Below are 11,938 nucleotides of genomic sequence, written 5' to 3'. Positions count from 1 at the left end.
ATATTAATACTTTTGCTGTGAAAAACAGTAATGTGTTTGATATTTGGGGACTGCCCTAGACTCCAGAGGGGTGTTATGTAATATATATACATGTTCTTGCTGCCTTTCTAAAATCCAAAACATTCTGAATTGAGACATATCTGACCTGGAGAGGTTTTTTGTTTGTTTTGTTTTGTTTTTTTGAGATGAGTCTCACTTTGTTGCCAGGCTGGAGTGCAGTGGCACAATCTTGGCTCACTGCAACCTCCGCCTCCTGGGTTCAGGTGATTCTCCTGCCTCAGCCTCCTGAGTAGCTGGGACTATAGGCATGTGCCACCACGCCCAGCTAATTTTTGTATTTTTAGTAGAGATTTCACCATGTTGGCCAGGATGGTTTCAATCTCTTGATCTCATGATCTGCCCACTTCGGCCCCATAAAGTGCTGGGATTACAGGCATGAGCCACTGTGCCTGGCCTGGCCTGGAGAGTTTTAAGTCAGGCATTGTGGGCTTGTATTATTCCCACTTTTTTTTTTTTTGAGACAGGATCTCATTCTGTCACCCAGGCTGGAGTGTAGTGGCGCAATCATAGTTCACTGCAGCCTTGACCTCCTGGGCTCAGGTGATCCTCCCACCTCAGCCTCCCAAGTAGCTGGGACTACAGGCACGCTCCAACATGCCCAGCTAATTTTTGTATTTTATTGTAGAGATGGTGTTTGCCACATTGCCCAGGCTGGTCTTGAGCTCCTGAGCTCAAGTGATTAGCCTGCCTCAGCCTCCCAAAGTGCCAGAATTACAGGTGTGTGCCACCACACCTGGCCAATTATTCCCACTTTACAGATGAGAAAGCTGAGGCTCAGTAAGGAAAGCAACACGTACTGGGCCACTGAGGTGTCAAATTTGATGTCAAAGTTGAAGACTCCAGTCCTGGTTCAGTTTCAAATAAGGGACTGTGATACCACGAAACAGAACAAAGACGGAGCCTGGATCACAATGCAGTGGCCTGGCTGGACAGAAAGTTTCATGGGTCATTTAGAGCTCACAGAGGCAAAGGAAACCTACCTAAGAATGGATCCGGAAGGCGAAAGGGACTGCCCTCCCCTCAAGAGATGTTGGTATCTCCAGCGCGCTGGGACTGGGGCTCTGGGCAGGACAAGATGCCTCAGCACAGTGGCTCTGAGAGCTGAATCCGGAGATCCACGGCTGTGGATTAGCAAGCTACTCTGTTTCTCTACATGTTGGTTTTGCCTTCTACAATATGGAGCCAGTAATCATATTTGCCTCCTAGAGCTGACATCAATATGAAATGAAATATGTTTGAAAGAATTAGAGCATAGTGCCTGGAACGTAGGGAGTATTCAATAAACGTTAGCTGTGAGTATTATGATTCTCAGAGATGAACGTGCATACCACTTGGGGAGTTCCAAGTCTCAGTATAGATGTGGTGAATATTCTTGGATTGCCAATTTTACTTGTTTTCAAGTAATTTAAGTCTTTACCCTTTCCCCATTAAAACTGGCACAGAATGAATATACTTAAAACTACCGAAACTTAAAAATAGTTATGATGGTAAATTTTATGTTTATTTTACAACAATTGAAAACTGGTGAAACCCCATCTCTACCAAAAATACAAAAATTAGACCGGGCGCGGTGGCTCACACCTGTAGTCCCAGCACTTTGGGAGGCCAAGGCGGGTGGATCACGAGGTCAGTTTGAGACCAGCCTGGCCCACATAGTGAAACCCTGTGTCTACTAAATGTACAAAATATTAGCCGAGCATTGTGGCGGGCACCTGTAATCCCAGCTATTCGGGAGGCTGAGGCAGGAGAATCACTTGAACCCAGGAAGAGGAGGTGGCAGTGAGCCGAGATTGCACAACTGCACTCCAGCCTGGGTGACAGAGTGAGACTCCATCTTTAAAAAAAGAAAAAAAAAAGTAAAAATTTAAAAACTGGCACAAATATATTAGGGAATAGACTGCAAAAGCACTTGAATAAAAATGAGATTTTAAGACCTTTCTAGCACTTGGGGTTTGGGGGATATGGACTGAATGGGGGGAAGGTAGAGAGGCAGAGTTTACAGATAAACTCTCTCAGAGGCCTTGTCTGCCCACTTTGCTGAACTTCAGCCAGGGTTATAGAGTTTGATGAGCTTTGTAAGCATAGACAAATCAAAGGTCTGCAAATCTTCAGAACACTAATATTCATGGGCACTTGTGTCACATGTTTTAGGTCCTATGCTGTGCATCGGGGCAGACGCAGGTGTGACAAGCTGTGTTAATGGTGGGGAATATAAATGTATAGAGACAACACTAACAAGCACAGAACTCAGTAAGTGTGATGAAGGGTTTTCGGAATTCTATGAACACTTTGATGGGCTTTGGGGAAAGAAGCACTACTGCTGCAAAGGGGAACAAAGAGTTGGGAAGAATGTTGTAAAAAAACAAAAAACCCTGAGCATGGTTGAGAGTGCTTTCACTAGTCAGTGGTTCTCTTTTCTTTCTTTCTTTTCTTTCTTTTGTTTTTTTTTGAGATGAAGTCTCACTCCATTGCCCAGGCTGGAGTGCAGTGGCGCGACCTTGGCTCACTGCAACTTCCACCTCCCAGGTTCAAGTGATTCTCCTGCCTCAGCCTCCTGAGTGGCTGGGATTACAGGAGCCCACCACCACCTGGACTAATTTTTGTAGCTACGGGATTTCACCATGTTGACCAGGCTGATCTCAGGTGATCTGCCTGCCTCCGCCTCCCATAGTGCTGGGATTACAGGCAGGAGCCACCGCGCCCAGCCCACACTGGCATTTCTAACAAGCTCCCTGGCGATGCTGCGTCTCCGATCCAGAGGCTACACTATGAGAACCACTGAGCTGTATCAAGAGGAGGAGAAAGGACCTACCAGGAGGTTGGGGAAAGGATGTGCAAAGACACAGAGCAGTGAGAAGGCAACAGGTGTTCAGAGGGCGATAAGCAAATCTGTGAGGCTCCAGCATGTGGGCTGCCAGGTGCCAGGAGATGGAGAGCTCGTGTGCCAAGCCCAGGAGTTTGGACTGGATCCTGGAAGTGAAGGACATCTAAAGGACATCTAAAGGAGGGAAGAATACCAACAGACTGGCGGTTCTGCAAGATCACTTTGGAGGACAGGTGGGGTGGGGAGGAGAAAATGGAGGCCGAAAGACTAGTTAGGAGGCTGTCACCACTAGCCTGTCAGATCCCACTAGCCTTGATCTTATGCCACCCAGAGTCCCAGGAGTGGGGAGAAATCAGAAACTCAGACAAGCAGCAGTTCCTGTAAAACAGCAACCTGGACCACCACTGAGTGGGCAGTAAGCAGTGAGCCCAGGAGCAAATGCTTTATGTGCTTCACCTCTTCACATACTCCTCACAGTCTTTGGATCAGGTGTTCACATCGAAGCTCAGAGAAGTTCAGGAACCGGACCAAGGTTAGGATGCAGCCAGATTCAAACCCAGGTGAAACCCGTTCTCTCTCCAGCACTCCGCATTTTCGCACAGTCTAGATTCTTTAGGAGCTTGCCCCATTCTCTCAGGGGCTTTGAGGCTATGTGTGCCGTAGGCATATGTGTTGTGAGTGCTCAGTGTATGTGTTGTGTGGGTGTGTTCCAGGTATGTGTGTGTTGTGTGTGCACATCTAGGTGGGTGTGAGTATGCAGTGTCTGTGTTATGTGTGCTGGATACTGCTAGATAGTTGCCTCCCAATCCCCTCCTCTCCCTCTAGTCACTGAAGGTGAAAGAGTCTCTTTGGAAATATTCATGGGGACAGAGAGAGCCAGGAAGGGAGGAATTTCCCACGCATTCCGTTTTTCCCATGACACATCGGGCTGTAAAGAAGAATGCCATCCTGACCATCGGCTCCCCTGACATAACTCTGAATAATTCTCTGACACTCGCAGGCCAGTTGAAGACAGCATAAAGCCAGCCCTGCAAAAATCCCAGGGACAACAGGAATAGTGGTGAGAACTTACTTGTCAGGTAGAGGGTTTTTTTTTCGTGAACTCAACTCAGGAACCAACCAAAGGGAGAGATGTGAAAGAATGAAAGAGGAAAGGATGGCAGGGTGGGAAGGACTCATTGACTTGGAGTAAGAAAAGCTGGGTTCGGCCAGGTGCTGTGGCATAAGCCTGTAATCCCAGCACTTTGGGAGGCCAAGGTGGGCAAATCATGAGGTCAAGAGATCGAGACCATCCTGGCCAATATGGTGAAACCCCATCTCTACCAAAAATACAAAAATTAGCTGGGCGTGGTGGCTTGCCCCTGTAGTCCCATCTACTAGGGAGGCTGAGGCAGGAGAATCGCTTGTACCCGGGAGGCAGAGGTTGCAGTGAGTCAAGATTGCACCACTGCCTTCCAGCCTGGTGACAGAGCGAGACTCCATCAAAAAAGAAAGAAAGAGAGAGAGAGAGAGAAAGAGAAAGAAAGAAAGAAGAAAGAGAAAGAAAAGAAAGAAAGAAGAAAGAAAGAAAGAAAAGAAAGAAAGAAAGAAAGAAAGAAAGAAAGAGTGAGGGAGGGAAAGAAAAGAAAAGCTGGATTCAGGACTGCCAGCAGTCACTTACTGCTGTGTGACCTTGGACAAATCCCTTCCCCTCTCTGGGCCTCAGTTTTCTCAACCAGTCAAATTCAGTAGATGGATTAGATTAAGCCCCTTTCCAGCTTTGATGTTCTGTGCTTTTTCCTTTTAAATGTACCTGACTGTGACTTTTCCAGGAAAACGTCAGACATTTCAAAGGGCAAGCGTCTGTGTTTGCCAGACATCTTTTGTCACTCTTCGGCTGGCCTTGTCTACACTTCATGTTCAGGGGATTTTCTATGATGCATGCAGTTTCTAATTTCTCGAGTTATATTTCCTTGTTTCTATGGGTTGACTGTTGCAGAAACAGGGCACTGTTTTTTTTTTTTAAGCAAGTATGCAGTCCCATGCCAACAGGAATATCCTGTTTACAGGAGCCTCCTTTTACAAGGTACCAGCTGTTTGAAAACATTTGTGTATTGCCACATAGAATAATCTCCCGATAAGCAACCATTTTTTCCTAGTAATATCATTTTCTGCAGTGCAATCATATAGTGGGATACAGCCTCTTTAAAAGCAAATATTCCACGTGCTTATCATGTTAACCTGGTTTCTTCCTCTCCTTCTATATTAGTTTTCTCAGGCTGCTGTAACAAAAGATAGTCATGTGCCACATAATAAGGTTTCGCTCAACAATGATCCCCACATACAATGTCTGTGAGTTTATAATACTGTGTTTTGATTGTCCCTTTTGTACGTTTAGCTATGTTTATATACACAAATACTTACCATTGTGTTACAGTTGCACACATAATTCAGTATGGTAACATACTGTCCAGGTTTGTAACCTAGGAGCAACAGGCTATGCCGTACAGCCTAGGTGTGTAGTAGGCTCTATCACCTAGGTTTGTGTAAGTGCACTCTGTGATGCTTGAATGACAGGATCGCCTAACGCTGCATTTCTCTGAAAATATCCCCACTCTTGGCTGGTGTGGTGACTCACGCCTGTAATCCCAGTACTTTGGGAGGCCGAGGTGGATGGATCTCCTGAGGTCAGAAGTTTGAGACCAGCCTGACCAACATGGAGAAACCCCATCTCCACTAAAAATACAAAATTAGCAGAGTGTGTTGGTGCATGCCTGTAATTCTAGCTATTTGGGAGGCTGAGGAAGGAGAATCACTTGAACCCAGGAGGCAGAGGTTGCAGTGAGCCAAAACCTCGCCATTGCACTCCAGCCTGGGCAATGAGAGCAAAACTCCGTCAAGAAAGAAAGAGAGAGGAAGGAAGGAAGGGAGGGAGGGAGGGAGGAGAAGATATCCCACTCTTAAGGGATGTATGACTGTACTGCTATCTGAGTGCCTCAAACAACAGAAATTTATTATCTGACAATTCTGGAGACTAGAAGTACAAGATCAAGGTGTTGACACGGTTGGTTCCTTCTGAGGGCTGTAAGGAAGAATCTGTTCTTGCCTCTCCCCTTGCTCCTGGCAGTTTTCTGGTAACCTTTGCTGTTCCTTGACTTGTAGAAGCATCACCACAATTTCGTCTTCACATGGCATTCTTCCTGTGTACATGCCTGTGTCCAAATCTCCCTTTTATTTTATTTATTTACTTAATTTTTTTTATTTTTTTGAGATGGAGTCTCACTCTGTCACCTAGGCGAGTGCAGTGGAGCAATCTCAGCTCACTGCAAGCTCCGCATCCCAGGTTCACTCCATTCTCCTGCCTCAGCCTCCTGAGTAGCTGGGACTACAGGCATCCACGCCAGCTAATTTTGTGTGTGTGTGTGTGTGTGTGTGTGTGTGTGTTTAGTAGAGATGGGGTTTCACCGTGTTAGCCAGGATGGTCTCGATTTCCTGACCTCATGATCCGCCTGCCTCGGCCTCCCAAAGTGCTGGGATTACAGGCGTGAGCCACCGTGCCTGGCCCCAAATCTCTCTTTTATAAGAACACCGGTCATACTGGATTAGGGGCCACCCTACTCCAGTATCACCTCATTTCACTTAACAAATTATACCTGCAACAATGCTATTTCCAAAGAAGGTCACATTCTCAGGTACCGGGGTTAGGAGTTGGACATATGAATTAACGACATGTGAATTTGACATATGATTTTTTTTAAAAGTGTGCAGTTTTATTCAGCTGGTCTCAAGTCAGTGTACAGGCAAGCCCTGGCTGCCTCCAGCCACTCCCAGGGAGACAGAAGGCTTTCATACTTCTCAAGTTGGGGGACATAAAAGGGAGGGGGTCACAAAGGCTGATCATTCAAAATAAAACAAAATAAAAAAGTATTAAGGTGAAGATTTTAAAAATTTTGCACTTTGTAATTTTTTGTTTGTTTGTTTGTTTTGAGATGGAGTCTCGCTCTTGTTGCCCAGGTTGGAGTGCAGTGGCATGATCTCGGCTCACTGGAACCTCCACCTCCCGGGTTCAAGTGATTCTCCTGCCTCAGCCTAGCAACTGGGATTATAGGCGCCTGTCACCATGCCTGGCTAATTTTATATTATAGGCGCCTGTCACCATGTCTGGCTAATTTTTGCATTTCTAGTAGAGACGAGGTTTCACCATGTTGTTCAGGCTGGTCTTGAACTCCCGACCTCAGGTGATCCACGTGCCTCAGCCTCCCAAAGTCCTGGGATTACAGGCGTGAGCCACCGCACCCGGCCTGCGCTTTGTAATTTACATGAAAGCAATGCTATCACCTCCCCTGTGTGGACTCGGGAAAGGACTGGGCCATTCTCCTTAGAAAGGAGTGGGGTCCTTTGGGGAGAGCAAGAGACTTCCTTTGACATATGAATTAGTGGGGGCAGAACACAAAACATAACACCTTTCCTCCTCAACTTTTCTGTGAAATGTGCGGTACTGCCTTGGGGCTCAAGAAAATTCTGAGTGTTCAGGTTCAGCATGTAGGTTCAACATCAACATAGGGCTACCCTGTTCTTCACAGTAACAAAATCCTTTATAGGAGTTTGCCCCAAACAAGACTCTTCATGTACATCCTCTCCGTAGATACAAATACCAGCTTCTGGAGGTGGGTTGCGAGGAGAGAGACATACTGTCCAAGCTGGAGGATTCAATAGTCTTGGATTTGAATCCCAAGTCAAACAATATTTGGGTGAGGATTTTCTAATGATTATGCAAAAAGAAAACTAAAATCCCCCACATTTGTGACTAAGGGGGACAGCTAGTTAGACAGAAAGTGTTCCATTGTTAAACAGCTGTCTTCTTCAGCAATCACACAGAAATGAAAACACCTTAGAGAATATGCAGCATATGCTTTGGGGTGAAAACAAAAGTATATGGCCAGGCCCAGTGGTTCACAGGCACTTTAGGAGGCTCATGCGGGAGGATCGCTTGAGCCCAGGAGTTCAAAACTAGTCTGGGCAACGTCATGAGATCTCGTCCCTACAAAAAATTTAAAAAAATTAACCAGGTGTGGTTGTGCACACCTGTAGTCCCAGCTACTCAGGAGGCTGACGTAGGAGGATTGCTTGAGCCTGGAATGTTGAGGCCGCAGTGAGCCATGCACTGCCCTCCAGCCTGAGTGACAAAGCAAGACTCTGCCTCAGAAAACAAACACAGTATCATATATGTGTTTTTAGAGATAAAAAAGTTACCTCTCTTAAGTGGGTGAAAACATTTAGGAAACACGTTGAAGCCAGAAGTGCAATCTTTTGTTTACCAATAATTGTTGAGCACTTAGTATGTTTCAGATGTCTGCTAACTAGCTTTGAATATATACAGGTTACCAAAAAAGAAAATAAGCCCACAACACCTTAAATAGTCCCCCCAGGTGACACAGGTATGCAGCCACAAGGAGTGTAATTAACCATAACCAACCCAGGGGCTGCCCTGAAATCTATCACTGTTTTTGTACCAGCCACACTTTCCACGGGCTGCAACTTGGTTTGACTGAGTGTGGCAGGCAACCCACAGCAGCCTTGTTCCTGGAGATGCTGGACTCCTGTGATAGGCGCCACTGGTTCAGGGACTCCCCAACACACCTGCTGAACTTTCTATAGACTGAATGGCCATCTAGGATGCCTCTACCCATGTTTCCTTCCTTATCGCCTTCACTCTGGGTCAGAATTGCATCCACCCGCTGTCTGCCTCTACAGACAACTTATTTCTCTTTCCCACCCCTGGAGCTCCCTCAGCCTCCCACTACTCCCTCCTGGTTTTCTCTCACAGACATTTGTCCTAATGAAATCCCTGTGTGTTTAAACCCATCTTAGCATCTGCTTCTTGGAGGACCTGAACAAGAGGGGACTAAGACTTAGTGGCTTCACAACCACAAAGAGATATCACCTTGCCTCCCTTAGGATAGTGATATCAATAAAAACAACAACAGAAAAGATCAACTGTTAGGCCAGGCACGGTGACTCACACCTGTAATCCCAGCACTTTGGGAGGCCCAGGCAGGTGGATCACGAGGTCAGGTGTTCGAGACCAGCCTGGTGAACATAGTGAAACCCTGTCTCTACTAAAAACAAAAAATTAGCTGGGCATGGTGGCAGGCGCCTGTAATTCCAGCTGCTTTGAAGGCTGAGGCAGGAGAATCCCCTGAACCTGGGAGGTGGAGGTTGGAGTGAGCCGAGATGGTGCCACTGTACCCTAGCTCAGTGGACAATGCAAGACTCCATCTTAAAAAAAAAAAAGAAAAGTTAACTGTTGAGGAGGATGTGGGGAATTTGGAACTCTTGTGTACTGTTGGTGGATATAAAATGGTGCAGCCATGATGGAACATAGTATGTAAGTTCCCCCAAAAATTAAAAAGCCATGATGGAACACAGTATGGAAGTTCCTCAAAAAATTAAAAATAGAATGATCATGGGCCTGGCGCAGTGGCTCACGCCTGTAATCCTAGCACTTTGGGAGGCTGAGGCCAGTAGATCACCTGAGGTCAGGAGTTTGAGACCAGCCTGACCAACATAGTGAAACCTCGTCTCTACTAAAAATACAAAATTAGCAGAGTGTGGTGGTGCATACCTGTAATCCCAGCTACTCAGGAGGCTGAGGCAGGAGAACTGCTTGAATCCGGAGGCTGAGCAACAAGCAACAGCCTGGGCAACAAGAGTGATACTCCATCTAAAAAAATATAGAATGAACATATGACCCTGCAATTCCACTTCTGGGTGTGCACACAAAAGAATTGAAAGCAGAGTCACAAACAGGTATTTATACACCTGTGTTTGTACAGCATTATTCACAGCAGCGAAAGGTGGAAGCAACTCATGTGTCCATCAGCCCATGGATGGAGCAAGAAAGTATGGTCTATACATAATGGAATATAATTCAACTTTGAAAAGGAAGGAATTCTGATAGACGCTACAACATTGATAAACCTTGAAGACATTATGCTAAGCAAAATAAGCCAGCCACAAAATACAAAGATTTTATGATTCCATGTATATGAGGAGTCAAGTTTATAGAGACAGAAAATAGAATTGTAGTTGCAAGGGGCTAGTGGGAGAGGGTAATGGGAACATATTGTTTAATAGGAACAGTTTCAGTTGGAGAAGATGAAAAAGTGGAGATTCACGGTGGTGACAGTTGCACAATGATGTGAATGTATTTAATGTCACTAAACTGTACATTAAAAGTGACTAAAAGGTCAAGTGTGGTACCTCATGCCTGTAATCTGAGCACTTTGGGAGGCCAAGGCGGGTGGATTATCTGCAGTCAGGAGTTTGAGACCAGCCTGGCAAACATGGCAAAATCCTATTTCTACTAAAAATACAAAAATTAACTGGGTATGGTGGCACACACCTGTAATCCCAGCTACTTGGGAGGCTGAGGTATGAAAATCACTTCAACCCGGGAGGCGGAGGTTGCAGTGAGCCAAGATTGCACCACTGTACTCCAACCTGGGCTATAGAGTGAGACTGTCTCGAAAAATAAAAATAAAAATGACTAAAACAGCTGGGTGCAGTGGCTCTCGCCTGCAATCCCAGCACTTTGGGAGGCCAAGGTGGGCAGATCACCTGAGGTCTGGAGTTCAAGACCAGCCTAGCTAACATGATGAAACCCCAGTCTCTAACAGAAATACAAAAAAATTAACCAGGCATAGTGACACATACCTGTAGTCCCTTCTACTCAGAAGGCTGAGGCACAAGAATCACTTGAGCCCAGGAGGCAGAAGTTGCGGTGAGCCAAGATCGCGCCACTGCACTCCAGCCTGGGCGACAGAGTGAGACTCTGTCAAAAAAAAGAAAAAGAAAATGGTTAAAGTGACTCAGGAGGCTGAGGTAGGAGGATCACTTGAGCCCAGGGGGTCGAGAGTGCGCAGGTGAGCTGTGATGGTGCCACTGCACTCCAGCCTGGGCGACAGAGTGAGACTCTGTCAAAAAAAAGAAAAAGAAAATGGTTAAAGTGACTCAGGAGGCTGAGGTAGGAGGATCACTTGAGCCCAGGGGGTCGAGAGTGCGCAGGTGAGCTGTGATGGTGCCACTGCACTCCAGCCTGGGTGATACAGTGAGACACTGGCTGGGAAAAAAAAAAAGGAAAAGGAGAGAAAAAGAAATTAAAACATAAAAGTGATTAAATGATAAATTTTTATATTACGTATATTTTACCACAACTAAAAAATGTTTTAAAAACAGTAACATTCTTGACTCTTGGAGAGAGACAAACTTGGAAGTCGGGAACCACGAGGCAGTTTGGTTTGGGGTGGAGAGCCCGGGGCTTTAGGTCAAGGGACACTGGTTTAAGGGAGTGATGTGGTCAGAGCCTCTCTGGGTAGGCCAAGGAGTCCCTGATGTTGCCTCCAGGCTGCCGGACAGCTCACTGTGTCACCCTCGTCAAGTGACTGCTCTTATTTCTCTAGAAATAGGGAGCTCCCTCTGTCACCAAGCAGTGCTGACTTGTTAGAAAGTTGAGGAGTTCCAGTGGCTCTTGGTTAGGACATGGTACTTATGCAGAAAGGACCTCTTAATATGGAACCCAAGTTTGTTCTGCCCTTTGGGAACACTCAGGACAACTTTGTTTCCCTTCCCAGCCCTTCTCCATCTGCATGCCAATTGCTCCCTCACTCTACCCTCCTCCCAAAGGAATGCTGTTTACTCCAGAGACAAACAGCCCAAGGCAGGATTCCCAGCACAACTTCACCCCCTCCCCAGCACCTGTCCATGGGTTGAAACACCCAGGGATGAATGCCAAATCTTGCTGAAAAGTGCTTGGGGCTACCTGGATGAAAATGCCAAAGAGGCATAGGGCAGGGTGTTTATTCTTCAAAAGACCTAAGTGGTCCAAAGGCATGTGTTTGCCAGTTTACCACTTGAAAACCGAAAGTAACCTGATCTTTTCACTGTCAAGATAGTCCGTGTTTATGCCTCATTTCAAGGAGCTGCATGATTCACAGCTGATAGTGATCAGAAAACATGTTTAGTATTGGTTTTCTACTTTATAAGCTTATATTTTAGACAAGAGGGGGTCAGAGG

This window comes from Trachypithecus francoisi, unplaced genomic scaffold (assembly GCF_009764315.1).
Source record: "Trachypithecus francoisi isolate TF-2019V2 unplaced genomic scaffold, Tfra_2.0 Lachesis_group16, whole genome shotgun sequence".
NCBI lineage: Eukaryota > Metazoa > Chordata > Mammalia > Primates > Cercopithecidae > Trachypithecus > Trachypithecus francoisi.
Note: the sequence above shows the minus strand (reverse complement) of the source record.